Here is a 22294-nt window from a genome sequence, read left to right as displayed (position 1 = left end):
GAATTTGTGGTAGAAGTTTCAAATCCTTTGGGTCAATATGTAAAGGTGGATAAAGTTTGTAAAAATTGTCCATTTATGGTAATGGGTAAATGTTTCTTGGCTGATTTAATGCTATTGCCTTTTGATGAATTTGATGTGATATTGGGAATGGATTGGTTAACCCAACATGATATAGTGGTTAATTATAAGCAGAAGTATATAGTGTTGAAATGTCAAGATGGTGAGTTACTTCATGTTGAATCTAACAAGTTAGATGGATTATTTAATATGATTTCAGTAATAGCATCACAGAAATGTATGAGTAAGGGATATGATGCTTATCTTGCATATGTGTTGGATACTAAGGTAACCGAGTCAAAGATTCAATCTGTGCTAGTTGTATGTGAGTTTCCAAACATGTTTCCAGAAGAATTGCCTGACTTACCACCTGCTAGAGAAGTGGAATTCTCTATAGATCTAATTCCGAGAACAACACCAATATCGATAGCACCTTATCGAATGGATCCTATCGAGTTGAAAGAGTTCAAGGCTCAGTTACAAGAATTAATTGACAGGGGTTTTACTCGACCTAGTTTCTCACCATGGGGTGCTCCGGTGTTATTTGTAAAGAAGAAAGATAGATCTTTGAGGTTGTGTAATGATTACCAGCAACTCAACAAAGTCACTATAAAGAATAGATATCCATTGACTCGAATTGATGACTTATTTGATCAGTTGAAGGGATCTACTTTATTTTCAAAGATTGATCTTCGTTCGGGTTATTACCAGCTTCGGGTGAAAGATTCAGATGTTCCAAAGACAGCTTTCAGAACTAGATATGGTCATTACAAATTCTTGGTGATGCCATTTGGATTAACAAAAGCACCAGCAGTGTTTATGGATTTAATGTACAGGATTTTCATACCGTACCTAGACAGGTTTTTCGTGGTATTCATAGATGATATCTTAGTTTATTCTCAAAGTGAAGATGAACATGCTAAACATTTGAGAATTGTGTTAAAAACTTTACGGGAAAAACAATTGTATGCCAAGTTTAGTAAATGTGAATTTTGGCTACGAGAAGTTAGCTTTCTTGGTCACATTATATCTATTGAAGGCATCAGAGTTGACCCGAGCAAAATTTCAGCAATTATTAATTGGAGTCCACCAAAGAACGCGTCAGAGGTCAGAAGTTTTCTGGGCTTAGCTGGTTATTATCGGAGGTTTGTTAAAGGATTTTCAATGATTTCTTCTTCGATAACTCGCTTGTTGCAGAAAGATGTAAAATTCGAGTGGAATGATAAATGTCTATAGAGTTTTGATAGACTGAAGACTTTGTTGACTGAAGCACCTGTATTGATACAACCTAAATCGAGTAAGGAATTTGTAATTTACAGTGATGCATCTTTAAATGGTTTAGGTTGTGTTTTGATGCAAAAAGGTAAAGTGGTTGCCTATACTTTAAGACAATTTAAATCACATGAAAGAAATTACCCGATACATGATCTTAAACTGGCAGCCATAGTGTTTGCATTGAAAATATGGCGGCATTATTTATATGGTGAAAAATGTCATATTTACACTGACCATAAAAGTCTGAAGTATTTAATTACATAGAAAGACTTGAATTTGAGGCAACGCAGGTGGCTCGAATTAATAAAGGATTATGATTTGATTATTGACTATCATCCGGGAAAGACCAATGTTGTGGCGGATGCACTGAGCAGGAAATCTTTGTTTATTTTAAGAGCAATGAACACCTGGTTATCTTGTTCAGATGATGGTTCGGTTGTAGCTGAATTAAAAGCTAGACTGACATTTATACAACAAATCTATGAAGCACAGAAGAGTGACAATAAGTTGCAAGTTAAACGGGAGCAATGTCAAAAGAATTCTGATTCAGAGTTTCAAATTGGGTTTGATGATTACTTGTTGTTTAAAAATAGAATATGTGTTTCGAAGAACTCAGAATTGGTACAAAAGATTTTGTATGAAGCTCATAATGGTACAATGTCAGTTCATCCCGATAGTAATAAAATGTATCATGATCTGAAAAAGATGTATTGGTGGCCGGGAATGAAAAGAGATATCTCTAAATTCGTAGCGAAATGTTTAATATGTCAACAAGTGAAAGCTGAGCATCAGGTGCCTTTAGGGTTATTATAGCCAATCAATATACCGGAGTGGAAATGGGAAAGAATTACCATGGACTTTGTAATGGGATTGCCTATGTGACCAAGAAAGAAAGATGCCATTTGGGTAGTTGTTGACCGGTTAACAAAGTCGGCACATTTCATACCGGCACGTATGGATTTTTCATTAGATAAATTAGCCGAATTGTATGTCTCTGAAATTGTTAGATTGCATGGTGTACCGGTTTCTATTATTTCTGATAGAGATCCTCGATTTACATCTCGATTTTGGCATAAGTTACAAGAAGCATTGGGTACCCAGTTGTATTTTAGTATTGCATTCCATCCTCAAATTGATTGCCAATCAGAACAGGTGATCCAGCTTTTAGAAGACATGTTACGGTGTTGTGTGCTTGAATTTGAAGGTAACTGGGAAAGGTACTTGCCTTTGGTTGAGTTTGCTTATAATAATAGTTACCAGTCCAGCATAAAAATGGCACCGTATAAAGCTCTGTATGGTCAGAAATGTAGAACTCCATTGTGTTAGACAAAGCTTAGTGAAAAGGAGATTCACGGTATAGATTTAATCCAGGGAACTGAAGAAAAGGTAAACGTGATACAAGACAGACTGAAAGCAGCTTCAAATAGACAAAAGTCTTATGCTGATCTTAAAAGAAAAAAACTTAAGTTTGAGATTGGTGATAAGGTATTCTTGAAAGTGTCACCCTGGAAGAAAGTTCTCCGGTTTGGCCGTAAAGGAAAATTAAGTCCTCGGTTTATTGGACCATATGAGGTCTTTGAAATAATTGGACCGGTAGCTTATCGGTTAGCATTACTATCAGAACTTGAAAGAATTCACAATGTTTTTCATGTGTCAATATTAAGACAGTATCGATCGGATCCATCACATGTTATATCTCCAACGGAAGTGGAAATTCAGCCTGACATGACATATAGCGAGGAACCAATTAAAATCTTAGCACGGGAAACAAAAGAGTTGAGAAATAACAAGATAGCATTCGTAAAGGTTCTTTGGCAGAGACATGGAATTGAAGAAGCTACTTGGGAACCTAAAGATATCATGAAAAGGCAGTACCTGAATCTCTTCACTGGTAAGATTTTCGAGGACGAAAATCCTTAAGGGGGAGAGTTGTAACAACCCAATTTCAGTGAAATCGGAATAGTGGTTTCGAGACCACAAATTCGAGTCTGAAAAATGAAATTATTTAAATTTCATAAAATGATAGGTATTATGATAGGAATATTGCATGAAAATTTTTATTGAAAATTTTTATCAATAATGTGTCTAATTACAAAAAGGACTAAATTGAATAAAATGTCAGTTAAATTCTAGTAGTTATAAGGATTAAATAGCTATAGAATTAAAAGTGAGAAGTCCTTATATGGCAATTAGACCATTGATGGAAAACATGTAGATATTTTTAATGAGTCATCCATGGAAAAATTGAAAAAGGTTAAGGACTAAAATGGAAATTGAATTAAATAATATGTGATAAATGATTAAATAGAATTAAAACTCATTTTATATCTTCTTCTTCTTCATAAAATACATGGAAACCCTAGGAGAGAGAAATGAAACTTTTCAAGCTTGAATTGGTAAGTTCTATGTCCCGTTTTTAGTAATTTTTATATTTTTGAGATCGAAAAAGCTAAATTTCTTTATTTGAGTGATTAAATTGAAAGAAAACCAAAGTTTAGAAACAATGGATGAATATGCTGTAAATTGAAAGTTTTTGATAAAAAATGGAAGATTATTGATAGATAAATCACTTATACAAGGTGATTTTTAGTGAAAACATGTGTACGGATTAAATTGCAAAGTAGTGAAATTCTTGGAAAATTTCTGAAATTTGTGAAATACATGTGCTGTAAAGTTATATTGGAATTTTGAATAAGCTTGGAATAAGGAGTAAATTGCATGAATTTCAATTTCCGAGCCTAGGGACGAAATTGAAATTAATTAAAAGATTAGGGGTAAAATGTTACTTTTGCCTAAAATGTGAAATAGGCTTGATTGAATGTAAAAATCATAGAATTGATGATTAAATTTATTTATATAGATCCAGAAGTGTCAAACAAAGAAAAAGATCGAGGGAAAGAAAAAGTTTCGAATTAGTAGATACGATCAATTGTCAAGGTAAGTTTGTATAACTAAATTAAGCTTGTAAATGTGTTGAATTGATTGTTGAATTATATGTATCATAATTTATAATTGGTATGTACATGAAATAAACCAATATTGATTTGTGATTTACATATAAATGATTAAATGGTGCATGAATCCGTTTGAATATTAATTTCCGACTGGACAGGTGATTACTATGAAAATGAGATCCTGCATATGTTGCAGTAAAAGTTGTTTCGAAAGGATAATCTTTTAATCTCATTATGGAAAGGAATGTAACCCGAAAGCGTAATACTTGAAAAGGATTGGTGTACCTAAATAGTACCATTTGAAAAGGTTATGTACACCTTGTGTGTACACTTGAAAGGTTAGGTATACTTTGTGTATACCATATGAAAAGGAAAGGTATACTTTGTGTGTACCACTTGGAAAGGAATGTACACCTTAAGTGTACAACTGGAAAAGGAAAGGTCCATCGGAAATTCAATAATTCAGCAGTAACGACATACATAGTGATATAAAGAGAAATGGTATGATGAGCTCATCTATGCATTTTAATATTTTTGAAACTAATCAATTGGTTGAATGATTGTGAATAAGCCTTATTTGCTAATTGAATAAGTTAATGGACATATTACTTAATGTATGAATTACTTGATAAACATAAATGGTAAGTGTATTTTGGTCATATGAACTTACTAAGCATTAAGGCTTACTAGGTTTATTTTTCCTGTTTCATAGTGCTCAAAGCTCGTGAAGGTTGGATTTGGGGTTGAGGTTTCATCATACTATCAATCCCTTGATTCTGGTATAAAGTTAGACTTATTTTGATATAATGACATGTATAGACTAATGTAGACAAGTAATACTTAAAAACGTTGGTTTGTAATCTAACCATTGGAATGGCTAGTAATGTATGTTTTAATGATGCTATGGTATGGTATTATATCAGGAGTTGTTTTTGGTTAATCATGTTAAGTAAAACCATCCATGAACATAAATTGTCAAATTTTATGTAAGAGTAAGTTTAAAAGCATGATTGAAAATAGGAACATATCAATTTGAAAATTGGAAATTGGTTGAAATGGATGGTATATACTTGTAAGTTTTCATGCAGGAAAATGGTTAAGTTTGGGTGAGAAATAGGGCTAGGAAATGACCTTATTTCGTCCACACGGACAGCACACGGGCGTGTGAAATGACCGTGTGTCCCCTGTATCCTTAAATATGAAGTCAGGATAGTACACAGGCAAAAGACATAGCCATGTGAAGGACATGGGTTTCAAGCATGGTCGTGTGTCAAAATCATGTGAAAATAGCTTAAAAATGGTGAAAAATTAGTTTACCACATGGCCTAGCCACATAGGCGTGTGCCTAGGCGATGTGCCCCTTTAATACTTAAGAAATTATAAGTCAGAATTCCACACGGGCTGGCCACACGGCCATGGGATCCCCACAAGCTGGCCATATGGGCGTGTGCCCCTATCTTTAAGGTAAAATTTCCAAAGTTGCCGGTTTAGTCCCAAACCACTTCCAAAGCATGTACTGGGCCCCGTAGGCCCATATTAGGGAATTTATGGTGAAATATGAAAAGTTTTTTTATTTGGAATGAAAATTTTTGACTCGATTTTATATAAATGCTAGTGTATTAGTCCAACAATACCTCGTAATCCTATTCCAGTGACGGATACGGGTTAGGGGTGCTACAAATATAATGTATATCAATGTGAGTCCATTAAGGAAGTTGTAGATCACATATTGTTTGGGCATATACAAAATAGGTTATAAGAGGAGCAATCTTAAATTGTAAGTCAGCAATAGGTAAGATTAGGTAATTCGATATGAGTCTTTATGTGAATAAATGCAAACTCAAGGCTAAATGCTCAAAAAAGTTTACCAGAGAATAGTGAAAAATGGAGGCCCGTCAGGACCACAAAATAAGGTAAAAGTCTTGTCGAACTACCCAGGGGTGGTAGCCTTCATGTAACATCTGAGTAAGAATAGTACATTGGTAGCACATGTCTAGTAAAGCATCTTAAAGGAACAGACTGAAAGGGCGGGTACTACTTTGCTATGTTGTGGGCACTAGTTCTCCAAAGTAGTGAGGGTATTGTATTATGGTAAGACCACAATTATGGAAATTACTTGGACAGTCGCCAAGCGTCGCCAGCTAGAAATAATGAATACGAGTATTAGGGATGTAGAATAATGAGAGATGGAGAAGGGGTGAGTCCCATGAGGGAACATGGTCAGAACCAGAGCATGGTCTAAGTTCATGAAAAAATGACTCATAGTGTATAAGGCACAGCCCTTGCTAACTAAGTTCCCCAATTCTCCTATGAAATCTAGGGAGTTTAATTATGAGCCAGAAATATCAATTTCTTAAAATTTATGCAACATTCAGTTTATATAAAGATCTCACTAAGTTCTTCCAAACTTATAAAATTGCTCATTGAATGCAGGTTAGAAAAAGGCTTGAAAAATCAACAAGGAACAAGCAAAACTTCGCTGGAATAAGTGGGGGTAATAGTTATTCATGTATATATAGGGGCACCCATAAAGGGCATGCCTCAGTGTAGAGGTTGACTAAATTTGTTCAGATTCAAATTGTAAATTGAAAATAACTGATGAATCAATAAATGTGTCAGGTTTTAAGAATATAGAACTAATATGGTGTGTTTATAAATATCAGAGATAAATTTAACGGTTTAAATTTTCTAAGTATGTGTGAATTTGAAATAGAAATGTATTAAATTATTTGGATAGTTATGGCATTTGATACCTAGGCTTGATGATCAAGTCGGGAAACATATGTTTCATATTTAGTGGTATCAGAGCTTTAGTTTAGCTGATCATCTAGACATAGGAATTTATGAAATTGCCCCTATATACATGAACATTAGGTCTAGTTTAGTCCCTTTGGCTGTTTTAAAGTAGTAAGTGTGGCAAGAATAAGTACAGGTTGACGGATCATTGTAAGATTAACTATAAAAGAATAGAAGGAAGGTAAGTATGGTAGAAATAAAGGGATAAGGAAAGATAATGTAATAGACCGATTTTGGGGCTAGTCGGAACAGTGGTTAAGAAACCACTATTTTGAAGCTGTATAAATTACTTTAATATTATTTTATGTGTGATGACATGATTATAAAGGTGCATGAAAAATTTGGTGAATTAATTTTAGCGTTGGAGAGCTTAATCGCGAAAAAGGACTAAATCGCATAAAGTGCAAAAGTCCTATTTTGATAGTTAAGGGTGTCAAATAGCTAGAAAACCAAAATTGGGGGCCTTTAAAGGGAAAATAAACCCTAAAAAGAGTGTTTGGCCAGCCATGGGGACAAGAATGGTAAAAAAGTCAAATTAGGTGGGTTTTGGTAGCTTATTTGGCTAAAATAGAAATAAAATAAAAGAAAGATGATATCATCCATTTTCACCATTTCTTCTCCACCAAAAATTCATCCATTGTTGGGGTTTGAAAGCTTGAAAATTTTAGCAACTTGTAACCCTCTCAAGTAAGTGATTTTGATGGTCTTTCTTGATTATTTTTGTATTTTTAGAACCCTTGTTGCATGAGCTTTCACATGAGGGGACTATTTCACAAAATGGTTGAAAGTATAGGGTTTTATCATGAGAGTGTTCATGTTGTTTTCTGAAATTTTATGGAAGAAAATGAATCATGGTTGTGAAATAAACAACTTTTGTGAAGGGACTTCTCATGAAAACCCTAATAGGACCATTTCGTAAAGTTTGTAAAATAGATAATAATGTTGTGAAATATTAGGAATTTGGGGTTGTCATAAGTGAAATAAACGATCAGTTAGGCTTGGCTAACAAGGAAATTTGATAAAAAATGATTTTCGGGTTTAGGGGGTAAAATGGTTATTTTGTGAAAGTCTAGGGGCAAAATGGTCATTTTGCCCAATTATGAATAGTTGATTACCTAGATCGATAAAATAATTAAACTTGTGAATTTTTATCATTTTAGATCAAGAATTACACAATCTAGGCCTAGACCGGGGAAAAACAAAGCTAACGGACCAAAATCGACTAGTCACCTACATTTTGATTACCGCAGTAAGTTGTATAAAAATAATGCAACTACATTGTTATCAATTGTGCATGAATTTTTATAGCATAAATTTCTTAATTGTGGTAATGAAAATACATGATGATAATAGAGATAATAGAACTCTCGGATGAATCTTAGGAACAAATCAGATGTTGATGCCATGACATTTGGGTCATTTGTGCACTTGTGTAAGACATGTTTGGGACATGCATCGGCCACATTATGAGAGCCAGTGTAAGACAATGTCTGGGACATGGCATCAACATTGAGACGAGAGCTAGTTTAAGACGTGTCTGGGATATGTAGGGGCCTTGAGATGTAAGCCAGTGTAAGACATGTCTGGGACATGCATTGGCTACGAGATGTGTTAGTGTAAGACCATGTCTGGGACATGGCATTAGCACTTATAGAGGTGTCAGTGTAAGACCATGTCTGGGATGTGGCATCGGCACGAATATTTGAGCTAGTGTAAGACCATATCTGGGACATGGCATCGACATTACACCCTATGTTTGAGGCTTAATGAATATCTGATAGCATTCCAAATGGTTCCTCGGTGAGAGTTACAGTTTAAGTTAAACGAGGAAAGTATAACCATGTTGTGAGTGGTACAAGTACCTATTTGAAATGTAAGAGATGTGAGCTCAATATATGCTATTTGAATTATGTTGGATAGTGATGAGTAAGTTGTGCTTATGCCTACTTTAGTACTACAAGCATGATGATGAATGTTAAAGTTGATGTTATATTTATTGCATGCAACTTACTAAGCATTATGCTTACTCCCTCTCCTTTCCATTTGCTTATAGTGCCACCTAATTAGCTCGAGGACCACCGGACATCAAAGGCATCGATCACACTATCACCAGCAGCACTTGGTATAGTTAGATCTTTTGTTTTGATTATGGTATGTATAGGACCCTGACTTTTAAGTTTTGTGTCATTGTTAATTGACCAAATGTGTTGGCTTGCTTTAGCATTTGATTCATTTTGTATAAGGCCATGGAAAATGGCTAATATTGAAAGTTATTATATGAATGCAAGCCAGTCTGTCATGAATGTGAATTTGTTGGCATGGTTGAATATATGTAATGTATATAGGTCTTAACTATGGTAGTTTGGTTGAGAAATCTTATTAAGTTAATCTTTGATATGTTGGTTGATGTTAGATTGTGTTTCAGGGTGGCAAAGGCTTGGTAGATAGCCTTATATTGTCCACACAGGTAGACACACGGGCGTTTGTCTAAGCCGTGTGAGACACTCGTTCAGCCCCATGGGCGTGTTGTTCAACTGTGTGTCCCCTGCACGTAAAATTTACAAGTCAAAATGTATGGTAGTAAACACACGGGCAGAGACACGGCCATGTGTCTCAGCCGTGTGGAGGACACGGCCTTTGGCCACGGGCGTGTGCCTTGGCTGTGTGCCCCAAATTGGGTGCTGATGTCAGAAACAGAATGTCAAGGTTTTTAGACATGGGCGAAGACACGGGCGTGTCACGGTCGTGTGAGGGACACGGGCCATAGACACGGGCATGTGTCAGGCCGTGTGAAAACCCCTGTAGGTTCAAATTCAAAATTTAATTCAAACGAGCATAGGTCTCGGGCGTGTCCCTAGATGCTTAGGCCGTGTGTGTCACACAGGCCATCAGCATGGCCATGTTATAATGACAACACGGGTGTGTTGCCCTTCCACACAAGCGTGTGCCCTGTTTTAAAAGTTATTTTTATATAGTCGGTTTAGGACCAGAGTTGGTTCCAAATGGTTTCCAATGAAAGTTTGAGGCCTCGTAGGCCCACATTAAGGAGTTTAAACAAAGTTCGAATAGGCTTTAAATTTGATCAAGTCTTGGTGACTTAGAAACGATTGTAAGCATGTGATTAAGTATGGTAATGCCTCGTGCCCAGTCCCAGTCTTAGATTCGAGTAAGGGGTGTTACAGACAAGATGAGAGCTTCTATTAATTCGAAAGATCAGTACAAGTACAAGTAAATATTAAGCCTTATCTCAACTGACGAATTAGTCGTTTCCTCTGTGGTCTCTTCCCTCTCACCATTAGCTTTCCTTTGGGCTAAAGAGGTGGAGGCACCACCGGGTGTTCAGGCATTACCATCTGAGGAATCCGAGTTGGACGTGTTTGAATCATGGTCATAGAAGAGTTCACCAGACTCCTTCCATTATTTTTTGAATTTCCTCCATACATCTCCTTTGGGATTTGGGACGTCGAAGCTAAGGTCGATTTTGATGAGAGGCTACAAGCGTTTGAAGTTCATGTAGCATAGATCGAAGGGACCAATAGCTACTTGCAAGGGCAGTATGAAGTTAGACCTTAAAATTGGCAAATGTGCCTCAATACCTTTGTTGGTATTTGCCATAAATTTTTTCAAGGCCATGTTGTTCTCTTCTTGTATTTGCCATTTATTAGCGAGGTGCTGTTTCTCTAAGGTCTCCAGATGCCGGACCCTTTTATTTAACTCTTTTTGTTTAGCCGCAAATGCTTGGTATTTAGCTTTCCATGTTGAGATGGATTGAGTAAATTCATGATTTTAGAGAAAAAGGGCATTATGGGATTGACAAAGTTGGGTGAATGATTATTATCCGAAAGGATGGTTCTCCCAGAATCAGTCCAATTGGCCTTAACCTCTTTGCAGGCCTATTGGAGAGCCCAACTCATAATTTCCCACTCCGTAACCATTATAGAGAAAAAAACCCGTCAGCTCAGTAAGGGTAGGCTTGTGAATACCCTCAGAAAAAGATGATGGGTAGATGAATTTCTTCAGCTTCGGGAACAAGTCCCTATCTTGTTTTTGCTAAATTAGGAGTAGGGAAAAGTGGTATTGATATTTACCGATGTGCCTGTGGGAAGAAGGCTTGTACCTCGCTAGAGGAAAAGATATAATTGATAGTGTTGATTAGTGATGTATGCAGGGTTGGAGCTAGTAGAATCTCAGACTGGAGCCTCAAGTTGAGACACCGATGGTGTGGGAAAAGAGTTACACTAAAATCTGGCTTAGTGGGAGGGACGAAGATGACTAGGGGAGAGACGAGTGATTCCCTCTCTGGGATCAAAGTTTTTTACTAGGTCTATGGCGGATCAAACCAACTTTGCTCTTTTCCCCGACATTGGAGGACTTTCTTTCTAGCGTTTGCCTCTTATAGTTACTTCTAACTGCCCGAGTCGGAATGTCAACTATCGCCGCAGCTTCTTGTGCACTTCCCATAAGTGCCTCCAAATTTATGTATGGAGGATGTTGGAATAAGTCAAGGGAAGCAGAAGAGCCTACAATGAAAATTAGAAGTCAACAGTAGGGTTAGTAAGGGTTTGTGAGAAATGAGACCCTTAAGTTCAAGTGTTGAGGGAGATAAGCATACTTTGCGGGATGGAGGGCTCCCTTCTTTTCCTCACTAAGGGCTGGGCCAACTCGATAAATGCTCTATAAGGCCATGCTTCACTGATAGGCTTGACTCTTTGAGGGTTCGCTCTCAATGCTAAATTCGCTAATCTAAAGCCATTAGGGCTTCATTCTTATTAACAGTAACAAAAAATGTTCCTTACTGGTAAGAGTTTGTATAGCTTCAGAGGATGCCCCAGCTTTAAGCACTCATACTGTGACCTAGAGAGGTCAGAGACAATTGGTTGTCATTGAAGAAAAACAAACTTTTGAGGGATAGACCACCTCGTAGGAAAGCCAAAGCTGCCATCAAACTTTTTTCTCACCCATATGAACTTATGGTGGTTTAAATGGAAAATCAAAGAGGAACTTTGAACTATAGACTTGTGGCCATTGCGAGTGTGGAAGTAGACCGTTCCGGCTGAGATTGCCTAGGAAATGACCTCTAGTTGGTAAAAATTCTGAAATACGCCAAGGAATGGAGGCTCATATTATTTACTACAATCAATGAAGTAAGATACCATGGTTTACTAGGAAGAATCATTTAGCTACAAGTTTGTAATACAGTAGATATTCAACACTCTACAAAAGAAATGATGTAAATTGAGATGGAAGTCTGCCTCCAATAAGTATACTGGGAGGATAAACCCATTACGAAAGTCATTCAACTGGCAATCTTTATCCAAGATTTCAAAATAGTAGGCAAAATTGGGCAATCTGATTCCTCTGGCTGATAAACGCTTGAACATGTCCTCATGAGTAGTTGTACATTATAAAATAATGATTCAATGGACGCTCTAGTTTGTGGTCGGATGACCTATGCGCACGTGCTAAAGTGGGCCTATTGCCACCCTAATCCCGCTGATTCCAATCATTGTATTCCATTTTTTTCTCTTGATGATGGCCTAAATCGGAGCATGATGAAGTTGTAGTAGGTTATGAAAGACAAAAATGATTAAGGAAGACTTACCTAGAAGATGGGTAATGCCTTAGTGTTGTAAGCTCGAGAGAGGGAAACCGTGGGAGGAGAAGAGGAGGAAGAGAAGAACGGTTAAAGGTTTTGAAGAAGAACTAAATCGACAAGGAAATTTTGAAGAGAAACTTGAAATCAAGTAAAAGGAATTCCTTTTCTCTATATATCTCGGTTTCAAATAACCAGACGTCAATGAGAGTTAGATCTTAAAATTCAAAAAATGGTTCAGGTCTCCTAACTAGTGTTTGACACACATTAGCTATCGGAAGGGGTTTTCATAAACCCTTCGGTAACCAAAAAAGTTGGAATACCCACCAGATAATGTATGTCAATCCAAGAATTTGCGAGAATAGTTGCAGAAGAATCCTTGATCAATGATCTACCTTTTGTAGAGTAAGGGTAAAACCCTCATCCGAGCAGAATAAGCTTAGAATGAATTTATAAATGTTTGATAAATTCACATTAGGTAAGCGCTAAGACAAGAGGGAATGGTGAAAGTGTTTGCTTCTAGGTATGCCATGAATTATCTAATAAAAGAGGAAACTAATTTGGAGTCTGACTCAAAAATCCAGGTAATAAGGGAAATTCTAGGGATGAAATTTTATTTAAGGGGGCGGGGGAGTTGCCACACCCGAATCTCTTTATAAACCCTAATTTAGAACAATTTTGGGATAAATTGAACTCATAGAAAGTTGGCGTACTTTACCAAGAATTTTGGGAGAAACTCTTGACTATCGAAGAAATAATTAGATATTAATTTTTGTTCAGTTAGATTGGAATTGGCTAGTTCCATAGTGAGAGGCAAAATGATTTGGAAGGAGTGGTTGTATTGGCTTATAGAAACCGTGCCAATGGAGTATATATATATAGGTATGCGTGGAGATATAATTCTTTTCAATTCCGTTTCCAAATTTTTTTCCTCTCAGCACCATCTTCTTTGACCATTTTGAAAAAGAAGGGGATGTGGTTGAAGAAAAGTTTGCATGTTACTATTGTTGTGTGGATTAAAGTCTTAGAGTAGAGAAATTGGGAAAACTGGTAAGCTTCCTCATCTCTCTGTACTCGTAGATGAAAGGGAGAAGAGTAAAGATTCTTAAAAGTTTTTTATAATTCTAGGTTTCTAGGGACTTACCACTATTAAATTAACAAATAAATTGTTGTCATGCTTACCTGCCAAGATAAGAAGGCTCTGGTGTTCAGACAAGCTAAGCTATCAAAGATAAGAAGTGAGTCCTTGTATCTTGTCTTCTGGATGATAGATTATGTTATAGGAGTTGCATGTATCACGTTGATGATGTACTGAGGTTTCCTAAGTTTATGGTTTGTATGTGCTTGAAGAAAGACTAGGCTGTATGTGTGTTCACAATACTGTCAGAGCTCTTGTTGTTATCTACTGGTTCTTTTATGGTAGATAGTTGATGATAGGTAAACTAGCGTGATGTATGTGTAATGATAAATTGAATGATATGCTTGAATAATGTATGCGTAGTGCGGAGGGAAATCATTGACGAGTTAGATGAGTTTAGGATTTGCAAAATAGAGTTTTTGTGTATCACCATACGGTGCTACTGTGTGCAAACCGTGATGTGCGAAGCTCTGGGCCTTGCAGAGGGGACACTGCAATGTTCGAGCATTAATGTTAGAAATGGCAAAATGGAGGAATGGGTGGATGGATAGTGAAATGAAATTTTAACAATCAGGTGTTGCTGAGTGCAAATCATGATGTGTGAAACTTCGTGCCTTGCAGAGGGGACACTGTGGTGTTCGAGCATCAATGTTAGAAATGGATTAGAATGATATTGACTGGCTCGTTAGTGTGACCCCATAACAACGGTAATTAGGTTTCATAGAAAAACACCGTGATAGTGGTCAACAGGCTCTATGGGGCGATACCACGACAACAGTAATGTCATTTTGGGCAACAAATCAAAGAGGTTTAAGGTGTAAGACCATAGCTCGGCTATAACAACCAATGGAGTCTGCTAGAACATTAAACATGGTGTTACGTGCGTAAGACCATAGCTCAGTTATGGCAACATAGAGAGTTCGTCGGGACAGTAGATACGGGGTAGCCCGTTAGGACATTGAACATAGGGTTACATGTATAAGACCATAGCTCAATTATGGCAACATAGAGAGTTTGTTGGCTCAGTAAACATGAGGTAGTACATCAGGAAGTAAAACACGGGGTTACATGTGTGAAGTTCGCAAATTAGTATATAAGGAGACCCGCCAAGGTGTAAAGTAAAAGTTGCGGTGTGGTGGGTGTGATAATGCACAAGAACAAATGAACTTGGTACACCTAGGAAACACAAACCAATGGGATAATGAGAGAGTCTCCTGAGGTTAAAAGGTAAATGTAATGTAGATCAAAGTGAGTTCGTCATGGAAGCCACAAATCCCACAATATTTGAGCAGATACGAAATAGGCTATAATAGGAACAATCTTAAATTGTAACTTGGAAAAAGGTAGGGAAAAGATTGGGTAGACCTATACGAGTATTTATGAAAGGAAATGCCAACCCAAGGCTGAATGCTCAATAAAGTCCGCCAGAAAATAGTGAAAAACGAAGGCTCGTCTAGACCAGAAAACAAGGTTAAAGTCTTATTGAACTACCCAAGGTTGGAAACCTTAATGAAACATCTTAGTAGAAATAGTATGTTGGTACCACATGTCTAATGAAGCATCTTAAAGGAACAGACTGAATGTAACAACCCATTTTCAGTAAAATAGGAACAGTGGTTTCGGGACCAGAAATCTGAGTCGAAAAGAAAATTTATTTTAATATTATTGCATGATTTGCATTATGATAGGAATGTCATATGGAAATTCTGATAAGAAAATTTTCCCGATTATGTGTTTAATTAGGGAAAGGACCAAATTACATAAAATGCAAAAGTTTAATTTTAGTAGCTAGAAGTATCAAATAGCTATGGAATTCAAAATTTGAGATGCTTATATGGTAATTAGACCATTAAAGAAAAGTTAGTAGATATTTTTGATGAACCATCAATGGAAAATTAGAAAAAGGCAAGGACTAAATTGAAAAGTAAAAAAATTAATGGATGATAAATAATTAAATAGAAATAATATCATTATATATAATCTTTATCCCTAAAAATTCCATGGAAACCCTATGAGAGAGAAAAGAAATTAATCAAGCTTAATTAGGTATGTTTTCTTATCTCTTTTTTAGTAATTTTTATATTTTTAAGATCAGGATAGCTTAATCTATCCATTTTGAGGATTAATTTGAAAAGATATCAAAGTATCAAAAATTTTCCATGGATGAATATGCTGAAATTTTGAAAGTTATGGTAGAAAATGAAAGGTTGTTGCTAGATAAACAACTTTTACAAAGTGAATTTTGATGAAAATATGATTTCGGGATTAAATTGTAAAGATGTAAAAGTTATGGAAAAATTTTGAATTTTGTGAAATACATGTACTATAAAAGTTATATGAAAATTTTTGTTAGGCTCGGAATAAGAATTAAATTGCATGAATTTTAATTTCCGAGCCTAGGGATGAAATCGCCATTTGTGAAAAGTATAGGGGCAAAATAGTAATTTTACCTAGGATGTGAATTGAATTAGAGTACAAAATAGATTAAATTGATGTTAAATTTATTTATATAGATCCTGAAAAACCTAATACCGAGTTGGATCGAGGAAAACAAAAAGTTTCAAATTAGTAGATTTTGTGTACGAACAAGTATCGAGGTAAGTTTGTGTAACTAAATTGTGTGCATTTATATGTTTGAATTAAATGTTATATATGTGAATTGTATAATTGCCATGTATATGAAATTTATTTAATATCCAATAATGCTCGATAAATGTCAAATCCCGTTTGAATAAATGAAAGTCGATGGATACAGGATTTCTCGTATTGGTTCTGGTTCAACATATGTTGCATACACACTATAGCTTTTATGAGCGTCCCATTATAAGCCCTCTCAAGCTTCCCGTTATATGGTTCAATGAGTTTATAGTTATAACTCTTCAGAGCGTCCCAATAGGTTTTGATCCTACATTTGTTGTGGAAAAACCTTAGCTCTTATGAACATCCCAATTAAAGGTTCTTTGTGAACTTCTTATTAATTGGCTCTTTGTGAGCTTCCCGATAGTGCTCACTTGAACTTCCCGACATTGGCTATCCGAAGCTTCCTGATATGGTTCTTTCTGAACTTCCCAACAAGGTTCGTTTTGAACTTCCCGATTATGGCTCTTAAAAGCTTCCCGTTATATAGCCCGGATAAGCTTCCTGATAGGCTCTGTATGAACTTCCCAGAATGGCTCTGTGTGAGCTTCCCGTTACAAGGCTCAAGAGTGTGCTTCCCGATTATGTACCCTAATTGGGTACCCCTGGATATGAATTGATGACTTATAGTAGTGTATACTAAAGTATACTATATGAGCGTATCTATCGATATTTCAAATAAATTCAACGGTTAAAGTTTTGACATGGCTAAACTGAACTTGAAATAAGTTGCCATTAAAATGTTTATGGAAAGCATATGTATATGAAAGATGTTAAATGATGAGCTCATCCATATTCTTGGTATTATATGAATTACTTGACTAACATGATTTTTGAAGTTGTGTTTTAGGCTATAAGCCAAATTGTTTGGATGTATTATTGTATGTTTATCTTAAATGTAAATATATGGTAATTTAAATTCCTGTTATACGAGCTTACTAAGCATTAAATGCTTACTTGGTTTTCTTTTCTCTGTTTTATAGTGCTTGGAAGCTCGTAAAGATTGGAGATCGGTCAGAGTATCATCACACTATCCTCTAGCTTGTTTTGGTATAAAAAGTAATCTTATTTTGATATAATGGCATGTATAGGTTAACTTGGCCTATGTTGGCATATAAATAGTAGTTTGTAACTTAGCCATTGGAATGACTAAAATGGATTGTTTTGATATGATATTATAAGGTTATATATGTCATGTTTAACATATATGTATGTGGTTGGTTTGATTGAATTATAGTAAAATATAAATCATTACAAGCAGGTAAGTTTGATCATATGAATATGTAATACTATTTCATATATACTAATGATGCTTTGTAACAGCCCGATTTAGACCTTAATTGAAACGGTGGTTTCGGGACCACGAATCCGAGTCAAAAAAATATTTAAAAATTATTTTCTGTGTTTGTTATGTGTGAATTTGTGTGTGTGAAAATTTCATGATTTAATTTTGTCGTTTGAGTGCCCGATTAAATAAAAGGACTTAATCGCGTAAAGTGAAAACTTGATAGTTTAATGTGTGAGGACCAAATTATGGATGTCTTTATAATAGGAAGCCTTTATGTTGTAATTGGGTCATTATTAATGTAGGTGGACGGCAATAAACATAATATATATGAAAGTATAATTTTATAATAAAGGTTAAAAATGTAAATTGAAAAACATGTTATAATATATCATATTATAACATAATCAAAACCATTTGTTCATTATCTTTCTTCATTTCTGAATATACACAAAGAAAAAGAAATAATAAAAGCTAGGGTTCGATCATCTCTTAAGCTCAATCAAGGTATGTGTTTAGCTCGGTTTTTGATAATTTTTACGTTTTTGAGATCGTTGCAAAATTATCTACAAGACCCATGCTTGAATTTTTGATTTTGGTGAATATTTTGAGTTATGCCATTGTTCAAAGCTTGTGATTTTTGTTGTTTAATGATGAAATATGAAAGATATGTTTTGGGTTAACATGTTTTGTATTGGAGTTTTTGTTGATTTTGAGTAATTAGGACTAAATTGAAAAAATAATAAATTTAGGGACTAAAATATGAAATAAATGAAATATGTGGACTTGTATGGACACTAGGAACATTCGGCGAAACATGGGTATATTGAAATTTTTCATATTTTGTGTTTTGTGCAATGGGGACTAAATTGTAAAAAGTGTAAAATGTCAGGGGTAAAATGGTAATTTTCCTATTTATATGTTTTTGGACTAAATTGAATGAAAATATAGTTTAGATCAAGAACCAAAGAAATCAATTTGGATCGGGGGAAAATGAAAGTTGTCGACTAGTCGTCCTGTTCCATTTTACATCGTCCAAGGTAAGTTTATAAGCAAATTGACGTACTTAATTTTAATTAAATGCAAGTTATATATGCTGAAATGAAATATATGAATTTATATATGCAATTTTCAAATGTGTATAAGCTTGGCAACCATGTTCATGTGTTCGTTTCGACCGAGTTACGATGTCCGAAAGCCACGTATGAACCTTAGGAATAGCTAGGATACATATGTCATGACATAGGATTCCAATATGTGATGTATGAGGAAGACCATGGCATCGATATATGTGTGTGAGTAAGACCCTGTCTGGGACAGTGGCATCAATATGTGAATACATGTAAGACCACGTCTGAGACCCTGACATTGTACGATATGTGTGATTATCCCAGTGTCCTATCCAATTCTGAATGGTTCATCTGGCAACGATAAGTTGTGAACGAATATGTAAAATGAGCTGAATGACCAAGTAAGAATTAGTTTGTTACCTACTTGAAATAAGGTAAGTAAGCAACTTGATATTTGTTACGAATCATGTGAGATGCTAAAAATGACTATATGTGAATGTGGTATATGTATGTTTAATTATATAATGACATTTTGGATTTGAATTTGAATGACATTTGGTTAATTTGATTAGGTGAGCATTCGACCAAGGTAGAAATTATGTATGAAAATGTATTATTTATCTCATTTGTAGGTTTGAGGTTGGGCTTGGTAATGGTAATGTAATTCGGTTTAGCTTAAAATGTGTTGATTATAATATTGAGTTGTTTATTTGCTTATTATTTACTAAGCTATAAAAGCTTACTCTGTGTATATGTGTGTTTCTGTTTTACAAATTTTGGATCAAGTTATGAGCTCGGGATCGTCAGCAAAGTTCATCAAACTATCTACTATTTTGGTATTTAATAAGTTAAACTTGAATTATGGCATGTATAGGCTGGATTTGGTTTGAAATGCTGGATTTTGGTTATGTGTAATCTAAGCCATGCGAAAATGGCTAAACTTTTATGTTTGAATTCGGTTATGTTAAGTATGGTTTATGTTCATCTTGGTTATATAGTTATGTGCTATGAATGTATAATATTTGTGGTAGGTATTATATGCTTTGAAAATGACTTACTTATTATGTTTAAATTTGGTTTTATATGTTCTTAATTAAAATGCTTAATGAGCTTGATTATTGGTAATTTGATGATGGAAGCTCTAGATGTGTATATGGTTTTAGGTAACAAGATTCGACTATGAAGATAAATAGCATAATATGTATTTGGTATATTAATTAGTTCATGATGGGAATATGAAATGTGATATAATTAAAGTGATGGATGATTGTATACTAGCTTGATTGGTTCGGTTGCTAAGTGTTAAGTATTGCATGTGTTTCACGATTATTTTGGTCGATGGTTTTGGTATGTATTCAATGCTAAGTGTGATCTTTATTTTTAGGGTAAATTGCGCATTATATATGCATTATTAGCATGTTCGGCCATGGTATAATGTATTAAATTTACATATGTGATTGCTTATTAATTTATGTAACATGATTTCAATTAATTTTATTATGAGATTGTGCAGAAGTTGTTAATTGATATGTGTTGGTTGTTTGGTAATCTGTAAATGTGACTCGTTATAAATCTTATTCGAATGTGTCTAGGTGTCTTTATATATATATATCGAATGAATTATAGATGTTATGCTGCCTTTGGTTAAGATGATTAATTATGTTTTATATGTGTTAATAAAGATTTAAAATGAGTTAATAAGTATATTTGAATAAAATTTGATATGAGATATTGAACATATTTGATTATTAGTTTGGTATTATATTCATATTTATGAGAACTATGGTTGAATATAAAGCCAATGATTATATATGTATATATATTTAGTCTTGGTTTGAGCTTATATTGAAAATGTATCTTAAATATATAATGTTTGTAAGATTTGCTATGTATTTCGGTTATATGGTATATGATGATAGGTTAATTGTACTTTTATATGTTTTACATTTATATATGCGCTTATATTATGATTGTTATGCATATGTGTAAAGTTACATAAATTCATTAGTTATTTGTGAATTTACGAATATGTACAAATGATCTATGTTAGCCGAATAAGTAAGGAAATGATATAGGTTTTATATATAACCTTCGATAATGTGGAATTTGCTTATGAATTTGGGTTATTAATTTGTACAGATCTGACATGAATTATTTAAGTGTAAAAAAAAAAATTCTGTTCTGAATTGTGTTAGAATCAGTAATGCCTCGTAACCCCATTCCGACTATGGATACGGGTTAAGGGTGTTACATGTTTGCTTGATTTATATGATTTGAATTGGTTGGTAAATATATGAAAATGTTGTTGTAGGTTGAAGGTTAAATTTGGGTGAGAAATAAGGCTAGGAAATGGCCATGGGCATGTGTCTTTACCGTGTGTGACACACGGTCTGGCACATGGGCATGTGGATTGGCCATGTGTCCCTTGCATCTTAAAATTTAGAAACAAAATGCTTAGAATTGGGTACACGGGCATGTGTCTTGGCCGTGTGAAACCTGCACCTAATTTGTGAAAATTAAATTGATCACACGGCCTAGCACACGAGCGTGTGGCAGACTGTGTGGCACAAGTCAGGGAGTTACATGGGTAAGGACACAGGCTAGGACATGGCCGTGTGCCTCACATCGAATGCCTACACAGCCTGAGACATGGGCATGTCACACGGCCTACTCACACGGGCATGTGAACTCTCTGTTAAAGAAAAAAAATTTAAATTTTGCAAAAAATTCTTTGATATCCCGATTTAGTCCCTACTTGATTCTAATGATTAAATTAGGCCTCAAGGGTCCAATCAAGGGATGATATGAATAGTTTTGGACATGAATAGTAAATGACATGAATTAGCTGTAATTGTTCTGTAAACTTCGATAATATTTCATAACCTTGTTCCAGCGACGGATACAGGTTAGGGGTGTTACATTGAAAAGCCAGGTACTACGTTGCTGTGTTGTGGGCACGATTTCTCTAAATTAGTAAGGGTATATATTCTGGTATAGACAACAATTATGGCAATTAGTTGGGTAGTCGTTAAGCGTCGCCAACCAGAAATAGTGAGTACAAGTATTAGGGATGTAAAATAATCAGATATGGGGAGAGGGTGAGACCCATGAGGGAACATGGTCAGAACTAGATAAGGGTTTAAGTCTGCCAGTAAATAGCTTAGAGTGTATAAGGCACGAGCCTTGCCAACTAAGTTCGCGAATTCTATTATGAAATTTGGAGAGTTTTATTCTGCTCCAGGAATCTCAATTTCTTAAAATTTATGCAACACTCATTTTATGTACAGATTTCACTAAGTTCTTCCGAACTTATAAAATTGTTGCTTGAATTCAAGTTAGATAAAGACTCGAAAAAATCAAGAGGGACCAAGCCAGACTCTGCTAGAATAAGTGGGCGCAGTAGCTGTTCATGTATATAGAGGAGCACCCACAAAAGCCACGCCTCAGGTTGGAGGTTGACGAGGTTTATTCGTATTCGAATTATAAATT

Source organism: Gossypium arboreum, chromosome 6 (genome assembly GCF_025698485.1).
Source record: "Gossypium arboreum isolate Shixiya-1 chromosome 6, ASM2569848v2, whole genome shotgun sequence".
In the NCBI taxonomy this organism is placed as follows: Eukaryota; Viridiplantae; Streptophyta; class Magnoliopsida; order Malvales; family Malvaceae; genus Gossypium; species Gossypium arboreum.
This window is presented reverse-complemented; position numbering follows the sequence as displayed.